Below are 23,037 nucleotides of genomic sequence, written 5' to 3'. Positions count from 1 at the left end.
TGTCTGGCTTGAATGAGGTGAGGATTCATCCTGGTGCTCAGATAAACAACTGCACGGGGAGTATGTCTCCTGCCTAATACCAAATTCACTTTTCTGTCCTATGTGTGCTGCACTTGAAAAATCACACTGATTTCTACACCCAGAGAAGCTAAGCGACTCTCTCATTTCTGACCGGTCTTCGTTTGGTGGCAACTGACTGAGACTCAGACAAGATCAGAAGGTCAGAAAAGCATCAGATTATTCTGCCTAAAATGAGTGGAATATTCGCTGGAGGGAAAACCTAGACCTACACATAGAAACAGTGTCGTTATTATTTTTAATGTTAGTGGCCTGGTTTAATTTTCTCTAAAAAACAAAAACATGGCTTTAACAGTAGCTCCCACTTTGGTATGACAGTGGTGTTTCGACTTCCTTGCTTTTCTACTTATCCTAGAAAATGCTGATTCTAACTCAGCCCTGCTTAAGCCTGGGGCAATTTAAGGCGTTCTTTTCTTATGAATTTAGTTGGCTTATCATCAAGTCATCTCTTATGGGGAGCATTCGTTCTAAGCCCAGGAGTATTCTTCCGGTTTTACCATCCCTGAAGTCTGAAACACTCATCTTTGTTTTCTGCTGTTCAATTCTCATGGGTTTCTCTCATCTCCCAGGAACACTTACTTGCCTTGTTCAAGTGCTATTGCATCGTTAGCAAATAGGTTTTAATTCTCTTAAGGTAAAACATTTCCCTCGGTTACTTTTCATTCACTCAACAAACATTTATCAAATGACTTCTAGTGCCAGGTCCCCAAAGCACCAAAATGAGTAAGATAGTCCCCGTCTTCCAAAACCCAGTGTCTAGTGGGGTCGGTCTCATTGTCGCAGAAACTTGTATTGTGTCTTGTGAGAAGCCTGGTTATCTTAGTCTATGTTCCAGTGGCAGTTTAATGAATTGAATGAAGAGACTGAGCATAATCTTGACATGCTTATATTCTTATAGTCTTTGTAGCTCTAAAAGGTGCTTTCCTAGACATATGCATAAATATAAATAATTTCCCTTATTATTATAAAAGGTAGTTGAACAGGAAGTGAAGACAGTATTTCTGGAAAATAGCACATTACTCACAAATGACATGGAGTGAATCATTGACTTTTACTTTATTAGATAGCAGCTCTCTATTAAATAAATTATTGAATACGTTAGGGAAGAGTCTGATAGGAAATACTCTATATTCTGCCTTTTTCTCTGTCCTTCCTTCCTTCACTGCCTCCTTTATCCTCTTCCCCACTCCCTCCTCTCTCTCTCTCTCTCTCTCTCTCTGTCTCTCTCTCTCCCTCTCTCTCCTCCTCCCCCTCCTCTGAAGCATTTTACTCTCCCTCCTCTCTCTCTCTCTTTCTCTCTCTCTCTCTCTCTCTCTCTCTTTCTCCCTTTCCTTTAACTTTCTTTCCTTCCTTTCTTTCTTATTTAACAATACTGAAAGCCTTCCATATTTGCAATGGTTCTATGTCCAGGATTTTCCAGTACAGACCCAATTTCATATAATTTTATTATTTTAAAATAAGATGCTTTATTAAACATTTAACTAAATGTGATTTGATTTTTATATCCTCGTTGAACTTGTCACATAAAAGAACTCACAATGTGGCAAAAAAAATCCTTGCCAGGCCTTGGGTTTCTCTCTCTGGCTTGGACAATATGGCCCTTGGTTGTGTTTAAGATTTAGGGAGATGCCCTAAGAGGATGGTGTGGGGACACACAGGTGAGCAGGGCTCAACTCCTGTGTTGATCGAATGGGAGAGATAAAATGCAAACCTAAATCTCTGTCACAAAGGCAAGATTTGCAGAGTGTATGTCACATCCCTCATAGACTTTTCCCGGCCGGTCTTTCAGAAGGTGTGTGAAAAGTGAGAAACTACTTCACTTGACTTTATCCCTGCACGTTTACATTCAAAACAATCCCCAGAGAGTGTGTTTCCCAAGAATTGGCTTTTTGTTAATTTGTTAAAATCCTTGTTACTCAATTCATTGGGAGAATTTCTCACTTCCTCTGTTGTATATTGCAAGGGTCAGCAAACAACGGCCATCTGTTTTTGAGGTGTCCATGGGCTAAGAATGGATATTACGTTTTTAAATGGTTAAAAAAAAATCAAAAGCAGAATAATTTATGACGAGAAAATTATATGAAATTCAAATTTCCATGTCCATAAATAAAGTTTTATTGGAACACAGCCATGCTCATTAATTTGCGTATTGTTCGCGGCTGCTTTTGCTACAATGGCAGAGTTGAGTAGTTGTGGTACAGCCCATATGGCCCAGAAGTAAAGCTGAAAGTGTTTATTATCTGGTCCTTTAAGATGGCTGCTAACCCCCTGACTTATTATTTTATTTGTTAGTGAATAAATGTTAAAAAAAGAGAGAAGGCATCTTAACACCTGGCCCAGAATCTTTTCTAGATAAGGAACTATCTTAGTTTAGAAAAATCCTCTGATGGACCATTTGGATGTGAAAGGACAGGTCCTGAGGGTAGGTTGGGGGCAGCGATCATCTATTCTGCATGAAAATGGAAAAACTTCTCCCTGTCCCTGTGCCTCCTTGTCCAGATAGATAGAAGACAGCCATTGTAGTAAAATATATTCAGGTTTGACCCCCAGCTCTGTGTGACTCAGGTCAGGTAGCCATTTAATCTTTCTGAGCTTCAGGTTCTTCATGTGTAATGGGGGAACAATAAGCAAACTTACTTCCCAGGTTTGTATGAGGATAAAAAGAATTAATGTACATGAAGCACTTAGCATAGAATCTAGCACATAGTAAGCTTATAATCTCTTTTTAACTATGAATTATGGTTATCATGATTACATTTATAGGATATAAGAGAATAAAATAATATATGTAAAGTACCTAGAACCCTGGCTAGCAAAATCCCATTTATAGTCCAATGGAAGATCCCTTGATGTTCAATCTTTCTTGAACCTTGGTCTGTGAGCCTGTCTGATCCACATGTCAGAGACGTACAGATGTGTATCTGAAACTAGAGCTGGTAACAGGAACTCCCAGAGGGACTGGGTTGTGTGGCCCTTGGAAGTGAAGGGCGAGCGTGGTTAATAACAGGTTTTAGCACAAGCAGTCCTGACATAGAGCTGACAGTGATTAGAGGAATCCTGTCTCCTCAGAGGTTTGAATAGGAAGAAACAGGTTAATGGTACCATATAAGGCATAATATTTAGAATGAATCTAGTGATAGTGACAGCTGTTTAATGAATTTTCCAAGAAAATAAGGAATTTTCAGGAAATGGGAGTATTTAACCTCACACAACAGAGCCCAGGGAACCCTAAGAGGTGTTTTTTGATGATGATGGATAGTTTAGACCTTTTATTCTAAGCAAAGGTTTCTCATCAACTATTTTTTAAAAATCATTTATTTATTTATTTATTTTTACGTCGACATTGGTTAACGAAATCCGATCAGTTTCAGCTATACATTTTAACAGTAAGGCATATATATATTTACATTGTGTGTTCACCTCCCACAGTTAGATTTCCTCTGTCACTACATATTTACATTGTGTGTTCACCTCCCATAGTTAGATTTCCTCTGTCACTACATATGTTACCTCCTTTACCCTGTCTACTTTCCTCCTCCCCTCTGGTAACCACTAGTCTATTGTCCATGTCCATCTCATCAACTATTAATTTAGAACAAACACTATCGAATGGCCTATAAGCTGCTTCTGAATTCTGTGTTAAATGAGTGCACACTATTTTGTGTGTGAGTTGTTGTTCAGAGATCAGATTCTAGAGCCAGAATGACCACCAGATCTAAATCTTGACTGTACCATTATTAACAGTGACCTCAGGCAAGTGATTTCACTTATCTGTGCCTCAATTGCTTCATCTATAAATCAGGAATAATAATAACATCTACTTGTGGTGGCCCTCAGTGGTCCCCACCTACCGGTATTCACACCCTTGTGTGAAACTCTCTTACATTGTACCAGGGTTGTCTGTGTGACCAAGAAAATTCACCAGAAGTGACAGTGTATCACTTTGACATTAGGTTATAAAAGATACTGGGGCTTCAACTTTGTTCCTTGTTTCTCTCTCTGCCTCCCCTTTTCTTGCATCACTTGCTCTAGGGAAAGCCAGATCATGAAGTGAGGACACTCAGGCAGTCTGTAGAGAGGTCCACATGGGGAGAAACAGGCCTGCCAACAACTACGTGAGTGAACTTGGAAGTGGATCCTCCAGCTCCAGACGATGGCAGCTTTGACCAATAGTTTCATTCTTATGAGAGACCCCAAGTCAGAACCACCCAACTGAGCTTCTCCCCAAGTCCTGACCCACAGAAACTGTGAGATTAAAAATGTTTGTTGTTTTAAGTGGATGCACTTTGGGGATAATTTGTCACATAACTAATACAGTACCTCATAGGGTTGTTAATATTTATAAAGCTCCAAAACAATACCTGTCACATAGTAAACACTATGTAAATATTTGTCAAATACAGAAATTCACACATAAATATAGACCTACTGGGGCAGTGGAAGAGGAGAACAGGCCCTTCTGGTTGGTCAAAACCCAGATAATCAAGTTTTGGCTATTTCAAAATTGAAAGCTTCTGCTTTGTTGAAGGCAATCTTGCCTATTTTCATAACAATCTGAAATAAGGAGGGAACTCTGATTTATATTTCCTGCAGAGGAGAAGAGAGATTGAAATGGTAAGTGCCAAAGAAATTAAAAGTCATTTTGGTTTTTCAATTCATTACTTCTGGAAAAAAATTGGAGCCCAGCTTCATTACTTGTGCTCCGTTTTAGTGCTGATGATAATTGCAAAGGCAGTATTTTAAATTAGAATGTATAAGACCACATGTAATTAACCTGTACAGAAGGGCTGAGACTTCATATTAGACTATTAAATCAATCCCAGCAGAATCACTAATGCTGAGCAATTGATTTGAAAATACGGTATGGGCAGAGTAAAGAAGCTGGATGCTAATTACTATCCATAAGAATTTAGCACACTCCTCAGATGTAGTTAGAGTGGCAGACTTTTTCCTCTGGCCCTTAACCCATCAAAGCTGAGAATGTAAATTAGTTCATACTGAATATTTAAAACAACCTGGAGTTTAAGGCAAGAGAGGGTTTTTTGTCGCTCTGTGAGTGGGTTGATCATAAGGGGACTCTCGAACAGACTGAGTGCTGTGACTGTTGGTAGACAGCTGTGTGCATGTTTCGGGGTCCTGGTGAAGAGTCTTGGGAAGGGCACGATTGTGGTATTTTCTGATGCAGTTGGCATGAGCTACTCCCTCTACAATTCGCATCTGTGTACCACTCTTTTACACGCTCCTCTCCCAACTTATGTCTATTATTTCCTCTTGTTTCTATCCTGCAGCATCCATTTTCTGTCTTTATTTTTCCTCCTTTTCAAGGAATCATTCAAACGATCAGCAAACACCTATTAGCTTACCCCACAAAAAAGAACAATAACAACAATGGCTTTTGTCTATGGAGCGTAGGGTCGGAGAACACAAGCTATCAGAATCCAGTCCCTGCTTCCCCTAGAGTAATTCAGCTGTAACCAGGCACATGGCTCAAGTACACTTTGCAGACTCTTGCAGTGACATATGGCCCAATTCCCCCATGGCACTGTGAGGGGAAGTGATGAGTGCTGCTTCCAGGCTGGGTCCCTCAAGAGAATGGGTATGTACCCTTCTCATCCCCTCTCCTTCTGCTGGCTGGATGCAGATGATGACAGGGCCCTAGGGCCGTAAGATGGAGTGAGTCTGAGTTCTTGACTCATCAGGTAGAGTAAGTCTAATGCTAGCTTTAGGTTCACATTTTCAGGTCTATCATGTGATCAAGAAATATTTCGTGTTTGAGGCATTGTACATTTTAAAGTCTTTTTGTGGTACCCCCTTTAGCATATCGACATTAGTACATATGTTTATATGCTTATCTCACTTAATCCTCACAAAAACCCTACGAAAGGTACTATTATTATTCTATTCTACGGAAGAAGAAACAAAAGCTCAGAAGATTAATTTGTCGAGGTCACCCAGACAGTAAATTACAGACCCTGGATTGCTTTAATCTGGTACTAGGTAAGTGACAAAGAAATGTAAGATGTTATCTTTGAGCTCTAGTAACCTACAGGCTATAGAGCGCCACTTTCTTTATGACCAAGAATTCGAGAACCATGGGATACCGCTTGTTTGCAGCTGCCATCCATTCTAATTGATTGGTGCCTATTCTATGCTGTTAAGTGTTTTGAATATTACTCCTGCTTGAGGCGAAGCATGGTGACTGGTGCCTCTCTCCTCTGTAGCTGCTGAGGTTCCATGGGGCTGCCGAGTTCGGTCTTCCTGTTTGGCTGGCCTGAGGAATACATCTTTTTCTCTGCGAACACCTGATGCCTCAGACTTTGGCTTCTCTGTGAGCAACAGGCAGTGGACCCACCGGACTCAGTTCGATGACAATTGCACTTTGAAAGAACTAGAATGGCTTCCCACAGTGAGTGTCCTTTTCATTCTGGCAAGGCTCAGATCAGTCTCCCGGAATAAAGACTTAGAGCAAATTTAAAGGATAATGGTAAGGAGAAATGATACATATTTATTAATTCTAATTTGGGAGTCTTGCTTGGACAATCTTGGAACTAAGTCACCTAAGGTAAAGAAGGAGGCGGGTGAGAGAAAGCATGAAGGAATTCCGAGCTGGCAGGATCTGATCGGGTGAGATCTAGGTGCCGCACCAAGTGTAAATTACCAGGCAGCCCCGGCTTCTGAATACTGTCTGCAGGAACCCGGTCTGTGCACAAAGTTTCTGGCCACCCGTGGGGGTTCGTTGTTCCTTTGCTGGCTTTCTGTGCCTGCGTAAAGCTCCAGGACCAGTCTGATCTGGCTTGGTTTGGTGATTTCTGAGGTGCTGCAAGGTCCACTGTTATCTCCTGAAAGGTAAAAACAAAGAAACAAGAAAATAAGGATCAGTTTTCAGTGTTAAGGCCCAGTTTTACTATGATGGGATTGGGTCAATGTTTCTGAGTGTTCTTGCTGCAGTGCAGTAAATCTGAGACTTGCTATTTTGGGGGGAGTGGGTGGGGGTGGAGGTAGGAAGAATAGTGAGGGTCAGCCTTATGCTGCTTTGGTTTGAGGTTACTTAGGCATAATTAGGTTAAAATCAAACCAAAAATGATCACTGACACTTTGTTCACACCTCAGGCTGGGCTCCTTGTCCCGAGATGAGGATTCATGTGAAGTTACTATTATGCATGTTCTCCCAGGGGAAACATGGGTGTGGGGGCAGCAGGACAGGGGAGGAGGGAAGCTAAGCAGGGGTGGGTGAGATTTCAGGTGATGTTCTAGCCTCCATCCTACCCTGGGGGGTGATATGGAACAGAAATCACTCCACAGAGTTTGCCCTGCCTCAAGGCAAGAGTGCTGGGCTCTCTCGTTTCTGCACCTGGAAGGTCTTACCTCCCTCTGTAATCTAGGTTTTTCCAGACCTCCAAGTGTGTGGCCAAAGTGGTTCCAGTTGCCCAAGCACATCCCTCTGCAGATGTGACCAATCAAGCACATACAGGCTGGAGGAGAGTCTCACAGAACTGAAGGGGAGCTCTGAGGGTATCTGGGTAGACAGCGGCAGGAGTTGCTACCCCTCAGGAGAGGGCCCTTGTCCACAGAATCTCGAGGCCTCCCTCACTTTTCCTTCCTCCCTAATTTCCCCCTCTTCCCTGTGCTAATCTGTGTTCCTTCAAAAGGTGACTCTATACCATTACTTGGTGATATCTTCCCTTTAATCCCTTTATATTTTCATTCCCTTTGCGGAGAATGACTCCTTCTGCCTCCTCTTCACTAACTCGGATTGGAGGCATCTTTTCTGCCCATTTGTAGGCTGTCTTTGCTTGAAGCCTCTCTTTACCTCCTCAGTCAGTCAGAGGCATCTGTCCATCTGCTCTCTGCCAGCACTTTGTACATTTAGTGGTATCACTGGTGACTGCTGAGCAAAAGGTATACTTTATCCTTTCTCTCACCATCTGCAGAGCAGTAAGTTTGACAAGAAACTAGAGAGTATATGACAGTGGGAGTTGGAGGTCTCTGAGACAGGGCTGAGCACCCAGGGCTGCTAGTCTATATAGTACATTGGTACAAATTAGGCAAAATAGCCTCTATGGGTAGACACAGCCCTGAGCAGGGTACGTGACTAGGCCACCTTGGCTGGTGGCCTTTGTGCAGTGTAAAACCTCTGCAACGGTACAGCATGGGTCTAGCCGGCACATACTTTTCCTGAGCTGGGTCCAGGGAGGGAATTAGGGGTACATGTGATTGATTCATAGAGGAAGGGAACTGTTGCCTGGATTCCCAGGGAATAGCCGTGAGATTGCTAGACAACATAATGTACGTGAAGAAGGATGGCGTTGTCTGAGGGAGATGTGGCCTAGGCCAGCTCTGTCCTCAGCAATGGGGCAGTCATTTTCTGATGGCACTGTGGCAAGTTGAAAACTTGCCACAAACTCTGATGCTTTTCAAACCGAGAAGTGGAACAAATTTCTTCCCCCTTGACTCTTATTGGCCTCAGTGATTCACTTGCAACCAATGGAATATAGTAGAAACTACACAGCAGAACTTCCAAGGTTAGTTAAGGAGAAACTGTGTAGTTTCTACTTTTGTTTCTTGGGACAATTATGCTTGGATGCTCTGTCTCATATCCTAGCTGTCAAGCTGTGAGAAGCCCAAACCGCATGGAAAGGCCACATAAGGTACTAGATTCAAAGAATGCCCCCAGCTTGTCAGCTGACAGCCATCTTGGATGTCCAGCCCAGTTAGGCTGAGATGAGAGCAGCCCTACCTCTCTCTACAACTGCATGAGAGGTTCCAAATGAGAACCACCCAGTTGATCCCCTCCCTAACTCAGAATCCACAAAATCATGAACAGAAGAAAATGGTCGTTTTAAACCATAAGTGTTGGGCTAATTTGTTATGCAGAACAGGTATATAAAGAAGGAATGCTTCTGCATAGCTTTGCATCAGTAAGTTAAAATCTGAGCCTTGGTTGAAAATTTTAGGTGGGTAGAGAGAATCAGCCCAGTGCTGCTTTGATTGGAGGTTATTTAGGCCTAATTACTTTAGGAATATGGTGCACTTCACATACGGAGTTTAGGTCAAAGTCTCAAGTAATATATTATTTGAGGTCCAGGTAGAGAGAATACACATTTTCAGCAAAAATCCCTGGAGCTGCCTCACTGGTTCCTATGTGTTTTTGCCTAGATGTTTTCTTGTTTATATCTCTTGGTGACATTTCACACATATCTGAGGCTGGAAAGGCTTAGATATTAATGGGTTAAATTTAGAGGCCACTGTTCTGTATTGTCAGTGAGAGAAGCAGCTCTATCTTACCAGATTTAAAATGCCTTTTAGTTATTTGCAGTTGGTTAGAGCCATGTGAGGAATGTTGCATACCAATGCCACATTAAAGAAAAAACAGTAAGAAAAGAAAAAAAAATAAGAAAAGAAAAAAACCTCTAAACTCTCTATTAGAGTCTACTATTTTTAAAACTTACTGGCCAAGACCCCACTGAGCTGTGCGCTCCATGGAGCTCGTGCCATTTTTAGTTTATCGTCTAGAGACCTTCCACAGAACATGGACATTTGGAGGAAGACAAATGAGAATCCATCTTGAAGCCTTCAGCTGGCCCAGAGTTGCCAAGCTGTTCAGAATTCAAAGTTGATAATTTAGTTTTTCTTTCATTTGTTTGAGATTGAAAACCAAAAGTGGGTTTCGGTATTCAAAGACATCACCTGAATAGAATTTATGTTCGGTTTTCTATAAACAAGTACACTTGAGGAAATTAATGAAACCTGTTGAGCTTAATATTTGATGGGTCCAAACTTAATGCGCTTTTAAGACTTATCTGAGGTGTAGTTATTACTGTGTTCTCACTGTAATAGAGTTCTTATGCTGGAGGTGTAGTTGTTACTGTGTTCTCACTGGCTGCTAAATTAGCCTGCTCTTGTTTGGCTGCTTCAGCGTATCCTCTGAGGTGGAAGGGTCACCGCAGATCCAGTATTTGCACTTAGGTACATGAGTCATGACTTAGGGGTTGTCTCTGATTGATTTATTGAGCTCTGTTCTTCAAATTCCAGGCTACGCTGCTTTTACCCATGTTTCAGGGCACCAGTCTTCCTGCACGTTAATCCAGTAGGGGGACAAAAGCAAGACACACGAGAACGGAATAATGAAGTGGGGGCGGGAATGCAGAGTTCCTTGTTTATTCTGTCCCTTAGCTCCCTAGGGCAGCAGGGGTGCAGGCCCCATTCTGGTCCACAAACAAATTTGGTCAACTTTGTATTTTAACCTTTTCAAGAACTTATTAGTACCTTTTTCCTTGATCGCATTTTCTTCCCTTCTTCCAGTCCCTCTGGGTTAGTCTAACAGAGATCTGGCTTTAAGAAGAGACACTTAGGTATGTCTGGTACAAATTATACTTTATAGCCCTGAACTTAGACAATAGAGGTCTCAGCAAAAATCCAGGCTGAGCCTCAGCTTGGGAGAGGCTCTCAGGTGGTGATGTTGGTTACCAGCCTGTCTAGGTCGAGAGCCTACAAGCTGGCAGAAGCCCCGAAACAGATTTCCCAGATACGTGGGCTCTCTTCCATATTCTGTAGAATTTCCCCCTGAAATTCTAGCCTTATGATTTGGTTGCGACAACTGCTCTTAGCAAACCGTGTTACCTGGGATTTATTATTATGGCTCTGGGTACAAGTCATACCATGCTAAGAGTCCTACATTCTTGCTTCAGCCACAGACTCTATTATAAGTAGGAATCCCGTGTTTGGTCCGTGGGCGTGCCGGCTCATTTACTTGTCATGGCATGAAACTGGGAGGACTGAGCCCAGCATGCCTGGCATTGGCATCTGTCTTATTTCCCTCTACCCAGTGGTCAATGCCTTCTCCGGAGGAGAATCTTTATTGGTTAATTAATGAATGAAGGAATTTAACAATATTCCAGACGAGCCTGTTATGCCCCAAGCACTTTTCTAGGCATGGCACAGGTCAGGGGGGCAAGATGGGCACAACCTCTTTCTTCAGGGAGTTTACAGTCGAGTGGAGAGATGGGTAGCCACACCAGAGATGAGATCCCAGCATAGAGGAGGGCCAGAGAGGACATGCCCAGGGAGCCATAATGATGAGTTCCATGAGAGACTTAGGACAGGGTAGACAGGGAAGGCCTCTCTGAGGAGGTGGCATTTACCCTCCAGTGTAAAAGACAAGAAGGAACTATCACTGGTAGAGGGAGGTCGGGGGTGGGGGAGGGGAAGATGACCCCACGGAGGGGTGGTTTGCGCTTTACAGCGACTGTTCTGAGGGTTATTTATTACATCTCCCTAGTGTATCGACCAGATGTGTGAGCCTTAAACCCTTACGGGGAATTTCCAGACTCAGTGTTCTGGGGGAAGGTATTTATTTGGGAGCTGAGGGCCCTTGCTGACCATATGCACTTTCTAGGCTGGTTTCACTTAAGGGAGTCTGCTGGGGGTTCTTGGATGCAGCCCAGGCCCTGCCCCCTGCTTTCTCCCAGTCCCCACTTGAAGGTTTTCAACTCTATTGAAAGAAGGAACCAAGAAGCTTTGGGGCCAACAGTTGGACACTATTTTTGCCAGGCCAGGGTGGGAGGGGGCGGCGCCTGGGCTATTCAGCTGCCCCAGAGCTTGGTGGGAGGGGACGTAGGGCTCCAGGTGTGCAGAGGACACTGGGGAAATGAGGGCTCTTTGACCCCACTGCTGGCTTCAGCCTCCCTGAAACCACTCACTCCTGTTAAAGAGAAGTGTGGTCTGCCCGCTCGCTAATTCAGTGAGGGCGGGGCAGAGGCACTTTGCAAACTCTCCAAGCTCATTTAAAATCTTAAGAAAATTCCTCAAAGGCTCCATTTCTCTGTCGGAAGGTCAATTTCTTTCCAAAGTGTTCTACATCAAGGTTATTTACATAGAATTTGCTGGAGGGAAGGGTATTGCTTATCCAACAGAAAGTACATCCACTTTTCTCATGTTTTCTTTTTTTTTTCCCTTAAGAGCATTTGAGGCAACTCAGAATCCATCTTTTTGGAATCTGGCTCTGAACTCCGGTGCCTTCTGTCCCTGGTTATAGTGGCCTCTGCCCCACGGCTCATCCAAATCCCTCGAGTCCTGGGTTGAGCATGTGTTCACTGTGAGTCTGTTCACTGGGGACTCACAGGACATCTATTGTAAGTAGCCTTAGACTGAGTCAGGGAGAGTTTGCCAACTATGAATCAATGCCTTGAGGCATTGGGAGTGTTCCTTCTTGTCTTCTCTTTTGGAATTACGCTGTTTAGTCCCATGGGTATTTTTTTTTTTTTTTTTGCAAGATTCAGACTAGAAACTCATTGAAAGTAATTCCCAACACAATTCCAGACTTTCTCGAATGTGTCAGCAAAAAAAAATAAAGTCTAGTTTTTCTCTCTCCAATAAATGCATACACCATCCAGTTTTTCTCACCCCAATTCGGGAGAGAGCAAAGTGTTACAACTCTAGGTCGCGGTCATCTCTTTTTATCTCTGAAAGGTCCTGGGATCTGCCAAGCCATCACTGAATTCCACAGGATTTACTGAGCACCTGTTCAGTGCCATGCCCTGTGCCAGGTGTTGGGGATGTTCAGGATGCAGCCTCTGCCTTAGGGAAACTAAGCTCTGCCCCCAGAGAGAGACATGTAGAAAATTAACCACAGGACAAAATGACAAGGACAAAGGGATATATATATACATATATATATATACGCATACACACACACACATATACACACACATACATACACACACATATGTATACACTTACACACACACTACGGGAATATATAGATGGAAGAGAAAATTGTTCTGCATTGGAATAGAGGAGGCGGGGGGGCTATTTATCCGTTAAGGAACATTTGGCAATGTCTGGAGACATTTTTGATTGTCAAAATTGGGTCGAGGAGTGCTCCTGGCATCTAGTGGGCAGAGGCCAGGGATGCTGCTAAACAGCCTACAATGCGCAAGACAGCTTCCTATGAGAATTATCTGGCCCCAAATGTCAAGAGTGTCAAGGTTGAGAAACCTTACTATAGGGTGCTGTTTGAGATAATTGGAGTCTGCTAGGCAGCAACTAGGGAAAGCCATTCTGCTCAAAGGCTTTACTCCATCACTAGCTTTGGAGACTCTGGAGCGGGCAAGACTGAGAAGAGATGAGGCTCTGGGCTTGGGGGGCAGCTCACACTGATGGTGTTCCTGGGTGGCTTCAGAACTGGCCCCGGCTGTGTCCTGCACCCACTGTGGTGCAAGTCAGGGATAGCTGGGTGGGAGAATTGGATTTCATCCTTTCAATGGCAGCTCAAAAGAAAGAATTGAGGAGGTTGTCCTTCTCTTGGTCCTCAAGAAGTGGGCGGCCAACATGCCAAGACAGGTGCACTGGAGAGAAGGAGGGCAGAGAAGACACCTACCGCAATAAGTGACTTGACTTGGGCTTGTGATTTGCAACAGTATGGGAGGCAGCCAGGCCATTGCATCTGAACACTTACAGCTGGGGACTTAGGCACCAGCTGTTAAACCCGTTCTACCCCAAAATCTGGAATGGAAGGACTGAGCTGTACCACTGACTCCACAAAGCGTCTCTGGTTCAGTGCCAGGAAAATGTCCTTAAATGAAGTGAAACAGCATTATTTGGACCTTCGCAATAACCCCAGAAGTTGGCTAAAACAGGTAATAGTACATTTAAGTAAAATAGGACAGTTTAAGAAACCGAGACGTAGCAATTTGGGGTGCTGCTCTGCCCAGAGTGCTGTGACCGGGAGAGTGGAGAGGCCGGAGTCCCGGTTTGGCTGGTAGACCAACACTGAGCTTGCCACTGGAATTCTCTCTGGTCCTTTGCTCTTTAGCCCTCTGACTGCTCCTCTCCTGCTGGCCTTTGCCGGCTCTGTTATCCCCAACTTTTTATCACCACAGTAAGAACATGGTAGGATATAAGGAGAATGAGATCTCCCACAGTTTTTTGGTTTTGTTTCTTGCCAGTATCCACACAGGTCCATAGTCGCAAAAACAATGTAATTGCCATCCAGCCCCTTTTCACATGTGCTGTGCTTGACTGTGTTCTCACATAGACCCCATGAATCACTGTAATGAGCCCATGTTATTCCAGCAAGGCGGAGTGTCATCATTTACCTATCAATTCCCTGCTTTGGTCATTTCAGAGGCTTTCAGAGAGTTTCAGTACCACAAATAACAGCATAGTGAGCATCTTTGTGTAAATAGATCTTTTGGTCCCCTTCAAAGACTTCTTTAGGATACATTTCTAACTGTACGATTAATGTGTCAAAGGCTATGAATATCTTCATGGATTCTGATATATGTTATCAAACTGGTTCCCAGAAGTGTAGCAATTTACATACCTGACATGAATACATGAATGTAGCAGACTGACAAAATATTAATAAATGTAAAAGGCCCCCGTTAAATACATGTAGTATGTTTAGCACGATGCTTGGCACGTGGTGGTTATGTTTGCTAGTGTTTCCCTGCAGCTCGTGATGCCTAGCTTGCTCCTTGGACTACAGCCTAGACCTGTCTGTCTTTGGTTGCCATCAATCTCCAGTGAGCGCCTGGCCTTGGCTTGGCTCAGTTTCATATAAATGTTAGCCATTAATGATAATATTGAGCATCTAGGGTGAGCCCTCATGTAGCATAGTGGTTAAAAGACTGCTCATATTCATCTCTTAGATCTTCAATTTAGTAGCTGCATGACCTTTGATAAATTACCTAATTTCTCTAAACTTGGGGTTAATTGAGATAATGTATGTTGAGCAAGTACCGCCATGCCTGGAATAGAGTAATATTAGTGTTAATAATCTATTTTAATAAATCACGTCAGTCTTCGAGATAGGTGACATCATCATTCTTATTTTAAAGATGAGACATTGAAGCTCCAGGAGGTTAAGTGTTTTGTCCAATATGGGCAACCTACTGCAGTGTGACCTCTGACCCTTCCGCTCTGTGACATGGGTGAGTGGGCCCCGTAGGTGGTGGGAATATTCATGAAAGCCCCTTCCGCACCAGGATAGCCAACACTAACTTACCCGTACATGGAAATGACTGTAAACTACATACATAAAACCTTCTAAACCCAAAGTAAGTGAATTCCATACTGCCCCTTATACAGATTCCAAAAATGCCCACAGCTGCTCCAGTGTTGCCCTATCTGAGGGGAGGGGTGGTGGAGGAAAAATTAGAATGGAAAGAGAAATTAATCTTAACCAATTGTGTTTAAAACGTCTTACTTCTGAAAAATTTACAAAAGCGTATGACCATGTGAACTTACTGCTTGGGGCCTTGGAAAGAGCCAGGCAAAATGAGGAACCCAGAAGCCGACATCTCATTAGCTTCATGGTAATCAGCCACTGATGTGATCTCTTGACTAGCAGTTAACCAGGAATAGTATGGGCTAGTTACTTTTGATTGCTTATCCCTTTTCTCTGAATTAAAACTTTGTCATTAGCATAGTTTCAATCGGAGAGTTACTGCCAGGGTGGAATTACTCTAATTAAGAGGAAAAGAAAAATATGTTTCTAGTCATTAATTTTTCTTGATTAGAGGGTGACCCAGTTTGAGGTTAAGCGAAGAGGACTGAGGTAGTAATTTAGCACTCTGGGGAGGTGGGTGGAGATTGTGTGAGCTGGAGAAGCAACAGCTGGATCCCAAGATTGCCATCTGATTTTAATTCATAGCTATTTGTAAATAGATGTGGGAGAGATCTTCGGGAATGGCACGCTAGTTTGTAGAATGAACAAAGCAACGATGGGGTTGGAGGCACAGCTCTGTACACTGAATGCTACCGATGCCACGTCTATATCCCAATAAATGTTTGAAAGCTTTTCCCGTCTTGCATATGAAAATATCATGTTTTCATATTTTCTTGATTTGAGGAACTGCGCCTTGACTTGTCAGATTTTGGGATAACAAGAAACTTTAGCATATGCCCATAACATTGAGTATACGTGAAGGTAGGTAAAATATTTTCAACTCTCTTGCTTAAAGTACACGTTTTCTTGAGGTTTCCGTGCTGAGAACAAAGCGTAATTTAGTGCAAAGAGTACAGACTTGGAGCCAGAAGACCTGAGCGTGGGTTCTGCTTCTGCTGTTTGCTAACTTTGGGGCTCTGAAGTCAATCATATTGGGATCTCTGAGCTTATTTCCACATTACAAACCTAATTTGAGGAATCAAGTGAGATAACTAAATATATGAAATAAAAAAGTCATATATAAATGTTATGATGGTATCACTGAGTTCTCAGATTGCTTCTGAGTTGAGACTTCAAGCAGCATCTTTGGGAAGGAGAGAGAAGGGAAGGGTGAAAGCCTTGGGTTGCCTTCAGGACTGTAGGGACCATTAGTTTTTAATATGGAAGACCCTGTGTTGCTGCAGTCAGGCTGGATATGGTGCCGCTGTACTGATTGCCTGTTGGCTTTGTAGGTGAGACACAATTTCACCTTCTTCGACTTTTTGGCTGGACCTCAGAATTAAATAGGCATAAAGCAGATTAACAGGAGAAAAGCATACAAATTTATTTAGTATAAGTTTCATGTGAAATGGGAGCCTTTATAAGGAAACGAAGACACAAAAGGAGTGGTAGAACCTCAATGCTTTTATACTGGTTTGAACAAAGAGAGGCAATTGTGGAACAGAAACTACATGGGGAGAATGAGAATTTTAACAAGAGCTGTTTATATAGAATTCTCTGTCTTAACGTGCTCTCCTTGATGATGAGAGTTACTTTCCTTCTGGTATAGGGAGGACATCTTCCACCTGATGGACAATGGAACAGGAGATAGGAAAGACAGGGCGGTAATAAGGTAGCAGAGAAGGAATCATTAGTCCAATCCAGTCTTACTGCCTTACTAAAGAAGCCTGCCTGCGTTATAGCCCATCGGAAATTCCTGCTTTCAGGAATAAAAGGAAGATGCTCTTCTTGCACCTGCTGGTGTTTTTTGGTTTTGTTTTGGTTTTTTGAAGTCCCTGGGGTTCAAAATAATTTTAACGTCAAAGAGGCATATTTTGGAGCGAAGATTCTGAGTTCCATCTGTTTCACTTCCCTATCATCCTCTCTCTCCTTTTTCTCTTTCCTTTTCCGATGACCCGCCTCCCGAAGGAGAACTGTGATTTCCATGTCAGGTGGTTCTAGGGACACTGCCTCTGCTCTTGGCTGTAACAATGGACACAAAATCTGGGCCTGACCAATCAGTGTATGGCATGGGGGTGACCAGACTGGGCCAGTTGGAATGCTTCTTTGGCACTTTCCTGTGGATACCAGGCAAGTAAGGTACCCGCCCTCCTTTATTCTGGGATTAATACCCTGAAATACTGTTGCCCTACAATACGAAAAGGAAAGTGGACAACAATGTTTGTGTCCCTAACTCTTTCTGGAAACCAGCTTCTCCACTCCATTATGTAGAGGGCTAAGAAAGATTCTGTTTTGAGACAGGGATGTCTTTTGTCCTTTAAATCACATGATATTGTGGGTGGCTTCTAAAAAGGGGCCACAGTCATTCCCCGGCACTTCACAACCATGCTCTCTTCTTCATAGAGACCCATTCTAGTCACATAAGGAAAAATAGAGCGGTGACAAGGTCTGGTAGAAGGGAAGGAATTGTTAGTCTGATCCAGTCTTACTGCCTCACCAAAGCCCAACTGTATTGTGTCCCATCAGAAAGGCCCTCAGAGGCCACGGAATAGTGAAAGGAATTACATTTAAACAAGTCCTTTGCATAATTATTCATTTAATAAATGTTTACTGAGTGCTTACTTTCCAAGCACTGGAATTATAGCTGTGAATTATAGCTGTGAATAAAATGGACAAATGCCACTGGCCTCGGGAGCTTACAGTTGGGGGTGAAGCAGAGAAGATAAACTAAATAAATAAGTAAATCATACATTTTAGGCCGGGCTAATTGCTATGGAGAAAAATGAGATAGGAGGGAAGACAGGGAATGTGTGTGTGTGTGTGTGTGTGTGTGTGTGCGCGCGCGCGCGCGCACGCACGTGTGCGTCAAGGGAGTGGTCAGGGAAAGTCTCACTGCGATGGTGACTTTGGTGTAAAGACTTAGAGGAAATAAGAAAGTGACCCCACTGGCATCTGGAAGGCCATATGCAGAGGGAACAGTCAGTGCAAAGGCCCCAAGGCAGACGAGCCTGGTGTGTCCCAGGAACTCACAGAGCAAGGCAGGGAGATGAGCTTGGGGAGGTCAGTGATGGAGCAACTGAGGCAAGGCCTTGTGGGCCCACTGTGTGCGCTTGTTCTTTGACTTCGAGTGGGGCAGGAAGCCCGTTGCGGCCATTCAGAAGGGCCTTTATCGAGCTAACGTTGGCTTCTCTGCCGAGGGTATTCTGAAACACAAGGCATCTGCAGCCACTGCTACTGTAAGCTGCATCTAATACAGAACACGGTAGGGGTGAAATGAGCCAATGTATGGAGAGTTCCCAGTGTGGGTGGGCCTGACGCAGAGCGAACCCGAACAGGGAGGAAGCTGTCATTATGAACAACAGTCGGACAGTTTGTACTGAGGTGTAAGTGATTGACAGCAGGTACTCTCTTTAAAGCAGATTTGGTGGAGGCAGAGAAAGCGTTTGAGTCATTGGAGAGAGGGAGGGAGCGGGCGGAAGCAGCAGCCCCAAGGGGTCAAAGGGAAATTCAGCTGCTCCCACCTGCTTTTTCCTTACCACACATTTTCCAAGAACTGGCGCCAAAAGCCTGTTCGGATCTTTATGCTATTTAGAAATCCTTATACTATGTGCAGTATTGTCTGGCACAAAATAGACCTTGATAAATCAGTTAAAAGAATGATGAGTGCAATCCAGTTTATAGCTTCTTAACTGAGCCTCAGTCACGCTGACCCTCCCTACCCGTCTCCTCCCATGAGCCACTCAGCCAGTGTTAGCCAGAGGACAGCTGGTGAAGGATTGATGTCTCCAAGATGGCGCTGAGCACTGGGAGCGTGTGGTAATGGTTATCACACCCTCATTCTCTTCGAGTATCTGTTCATATCTGTCAGCTTCTGAGTTTCATTTTAAGGGTGAAGCTGCAGGAGTTACAAGATGTGGAGGCATCGCTGGGCTTCTGGAAAAGGCTGCCCGTGCCCCTGGGGACCACACACTGTCCTTCCTCTTACATCTGCTAAGGCTCCCTTGGTCTCTGGAGACTCTGCACATTTTGGAGAAATGTAACTTCATAATTCTTTTCTGGTCCGTCGCTGAGTTTAAAGAAGAAGTGGTGGCTTGTAAAATTTTTATTTATGACGTGATTTTCAGAATTCAGTGTTCGCAAATACCGGCAAGGTTGAATTTATGAAAGTGGAGGCTATTTTAATATTATCCATGCGGTTTAAAATGCTGCCTCTGTTGGGAATGTTAGACTTTGGCTGCAGTGAACCGCATCCTGGGAGCTGCTTGTCCTCAATGAGTACTTTCCTGAAATTGGATTATGAATTGCAGTTGAAAGGCTAAATGCCATAAATTCAACTTGTATCTCACAGAGATTTTAATTTGGCTGAAAAAAGTTTTGTTTTCCTGAGTCTTTTCTTAATTAGTAATTTGATTCAGGTTTAATTAACATTGCCTAGTGATTGTTTTTGCCAGCTTAGCATTCTTTAACCTATTAGCTTTGAAATGTGAAGCAGATTTCTCAAGTGAGTAAAAGATAATATTTTTTAAGACAATTTCTGACGTGGGAAAGATTATAATTCATTTATTTGCAATTGCTACCAACTGGTGGAATGGGCCAGGGGTTGGAGCACAAACTGTGAGGGTGGAAACTGCATTGGCCACCTGAGACCCCTGTCTGCTGGTATAAATACAGAATTGGACCGACTCATTAAACTAAAGTCTAATTGATCCAATGTGCGAGCATAAAACTCTTCCTGGTATATTTTTGAAACATGAGCTGCCCTTTGCAAAGGAGGTCTTGCATTTATTTTTTTCAAGGAAAAGGCTGAGTATTTGAGAGGCATAGAAATGATGGATCATTTTAGAGAGATTCTATGTGACAAGAGAAAAAGACAATGTCTTAAATTCAACTATGATTTTTTAAAGCTTTTCAGAAATGTGGAGAGAAAGCCAATGATAGAAATAGCTGATAGTTCCTAGAACTGGAACTGGTGTTAATGGAGAATATTCAAAAAATAGAAATTTAGAAAAAAAATTCATTAGTCTGATTATGAATTTTTCAAAATGTGAACTACAGTTGGAAGAAAACTGTGTTGGAAGAAAACTCCCAGCTGGAAGGTAACAGGCCGTCCCAGTTGTCCAGAGCATCTTACAGGACATTCTCAGAGGCCTTCCTTCAAGAAGCAGAGAGCAATGACACACACTTGTACCTGGGCCCAAACAGCTGCTTTGTGGATGATCTATGCTCTGGCAGGTCTTCTAATATAGTGAAGAGCTCAGGTCTGGGTTGGAATTCTGGCATCACTACTGACTGATCATATGATCTTGGACGAGTCACTTAATCTGTTTAAATCTATAAAATGGGAACAATAATCATGTGTGGCTCTTAAGTGGTTGTGAGGATTGCATGAGATAATGTATATTAAGGTCCCAGGCTACAGCTAGCTCTTGAGTCCCTCCTGGCTTCAGCCACGTGGAGTATAACCAGTCAAGCTCTCATTTAGAAAGAGAAGAGGGGCTGGCTGTTCTCAAGAGCGATAGGCTATATCGGCCTTGGAGACCCTCATCCTTGACTTGGAGATGTGTGTCCTAGAAAGAAAGGCTCCTCTGTTTTCCCTTTGGGAGAGCCTGGCATCTTGTGACCCAAAGAGAGGCTTTCGCTCAGACTTCGTATGGCATCTTGGCACTTACTTTCTTCCTCTGTGTCTAGAAGAATAGCCCAGCGGACAATTATTCATGTTTCTCTGGGGGCTGGGAGATGAACTGGGAAAGGCGGAACATTCTGGGACCAAAAGTGCCACAGGTATGCTTCTTTGGTAGTGATATAATGTGGCTTAGCCCAGGTGCTGCGTCTGTACCGGAGTTAGATACGAACACTCCTGCAGTCTCACTGAGCTATCTGTCTTCTCTCCCCAGTCCTGATTTAGAGATTGGGCACCCTCTTTAGGGCTTCATAAATTCTCCCTGTAGAGGTATGATTGCTGTCTAGCCTGCTGCAGATCGAGCATCTGTCCCCTGCAAGGGGGTCATGGAGGCTGCGGCTTGCTTTGAAGGGACTGATGTGACAGTACAGCAAGGAGCTAAAGAGTGAGCAGCAAAGTAAAAGAGTGTTAGTCTTAATTTTAAATGATTTTTGAAGGCAGGAAGTAGATGATTATATGTATACTGTTGAGTTCTGGTTAGATTTTCCTTTTGTGCTCTTTGCTCTATTATCAGTAAGAAGAGGCAGACAACTTTTGAAGGCCTTTTCCATGTTTTGTTTTGTTTTTTTTTTCTGATTTTACCTCCCCATATATTTAGTTTTTTCTTTCCAAAGGTATGTGATGGGTCTGAAGTGAGGCACGATCAGATTGTGGGTTTGTGGTTCTATATGGGCCTTTTCTTCCCCACAGAAAGGCTGGGTTTCCTTCCTTCCAAACCCAGATTCTGTTACTGTAAATACCCAGAAGGGCAAACAAGGGACGAGCCAATGTGGTGTTGTTACTGTTTCCTTTCCACCTCTGCTCTTGAAGGTCCCACTTTCCGAGGTGCAGTCAGGGGCAGAGCGAATCACAACTTTCTATATCCTGTCCACAGAATAACAAGCTAAAGGAAAGGGGAAAATACCAGGTTAGCACTAAAACAGCTGATGGCGAGTGATGGACTCACGTTGCTCTGCCGACCATCTCTCTCTCTTCATCTAGGAGGGCTTGCTTGAAGCCTGGGAAGTGGGGACCATGGGATGTGTGGTGCTTGAAGTTCTTATGTTAGAAAGCTTAGTTTTGTCCTTTGAAAGTGGGAAATGGTTTCAAAAGAAATCATCTTTTTTTTTTTTTGGATCAGGATCAGACTAGAGAGCATGCAACCTTAGCAGAACTTTAGAATTCCAGAGTTGAATGGATTTGTCCAGTTTCATTCTTTCAAATGAGGAATGTGAGGCCCAAGGAGATTCAGTGTCTTCCTGCATATCCCACAGCACCTACCCATGGCTAGATCTGGCTTTGACAGAGTGGAGATACGGTGAAGATCTGAAGTGTGAGCTGTACAGAAATAAAAGTAGGCAGACCCAGAACTCCTCGTTCCTTTTATAATGGGGGAGGGGGGTGGGGGGTGCTGCTGCTGTTTCACTTACACATCATCTTGTATGTGAGAAAAAGGCTTTAAGAACCAAATTTGATCATACATTGCTGAAGATTCATCACCTACTTAGTGGAGAAGATTAATTGCTGTATGATAGAAAAGGTTCTGGGGCTGGGAGTGGGGTGGGGAGAGGTTGGAAGACCTAGATCGAGTCCAAATGTGTGATGAGGCCGTCTCTTCTCTCTTCTGTGTCTCTATTCACTTTTTTTTCTTTTTAAGCTTACAGCACCTGGTCTTCCTAGGTGGTCTTCCATCCAAGTACTAACCAGGCCTGACCTTGCTTAGTTTCTGAGATCAGACGAGATCGGGCACAGGTGGCATGGCTGTAGACTCTCTTCTGGGTCTCTAAATCCTCCTTTGTACTATGAGGAGTTGGACTGGATAATTTCTAAATTCTAACACTAAAGTTCTGGAACGTTACGATTGTATAAGCACTATTAGTTAAGACATAATTTCTGCCTTGTGTGACAGAAATAAAAAATAATAGTGTTTGACCTGTGTGTAGTTCTCACGTAAAAGGTAAAGCTGATGTGGTGGCTCTGCTCTTTGACCTCATCAGGGGCCCAGGCCCCTTCTGTGTTGTTGCTCTGCCAACCTTAGAGGGTTCCCTCATCTTCACAGTCCAAGATGGCTGGTGACATGTCTATGTTCTAAGCAGCAGAATGGAAGAAGGAAGAAGAAGAGAGGGAGAGCTGCTTTCCTTTATGGGCATGCCTCAGAAGTAGCACTTAGCACTTCTACTCAAATGCTTTT

The 23,037-nt window shown here is 43.4% G+C and overlaps 1 pseudogene; it reads right to left on the bottom strand.

Annotated features, from left to right (window-relative positions):
* Nucleotides 1-22,501: 22,501 nt before the first annotated feature.
* Nucleotides 22,502-22,615, bottom strand: LOC112475431 (annotated as a pseudogene).
* Nucleotides 22,616-23,037: the final 422 nt, after the last annotated feature.

This window comes from Pteropus alecto, unplaced genomic scaffold (genome assembly GCF_000325575.1).
Source record: "Pteropus alecto unplaced genomic scaffold, ASM32557v1 scaffold110, whole genome shotgun sequence".
Taxonomy (NCBI): Eukaryota; Metazoa; Chordata; class Mammalia; order Chiroptera; family Pteropodidae; genus Pteropus; species Pteropus alecto.
This window is presented reverse-complemented; position numbering and strand designations above follow the sequence as displayed.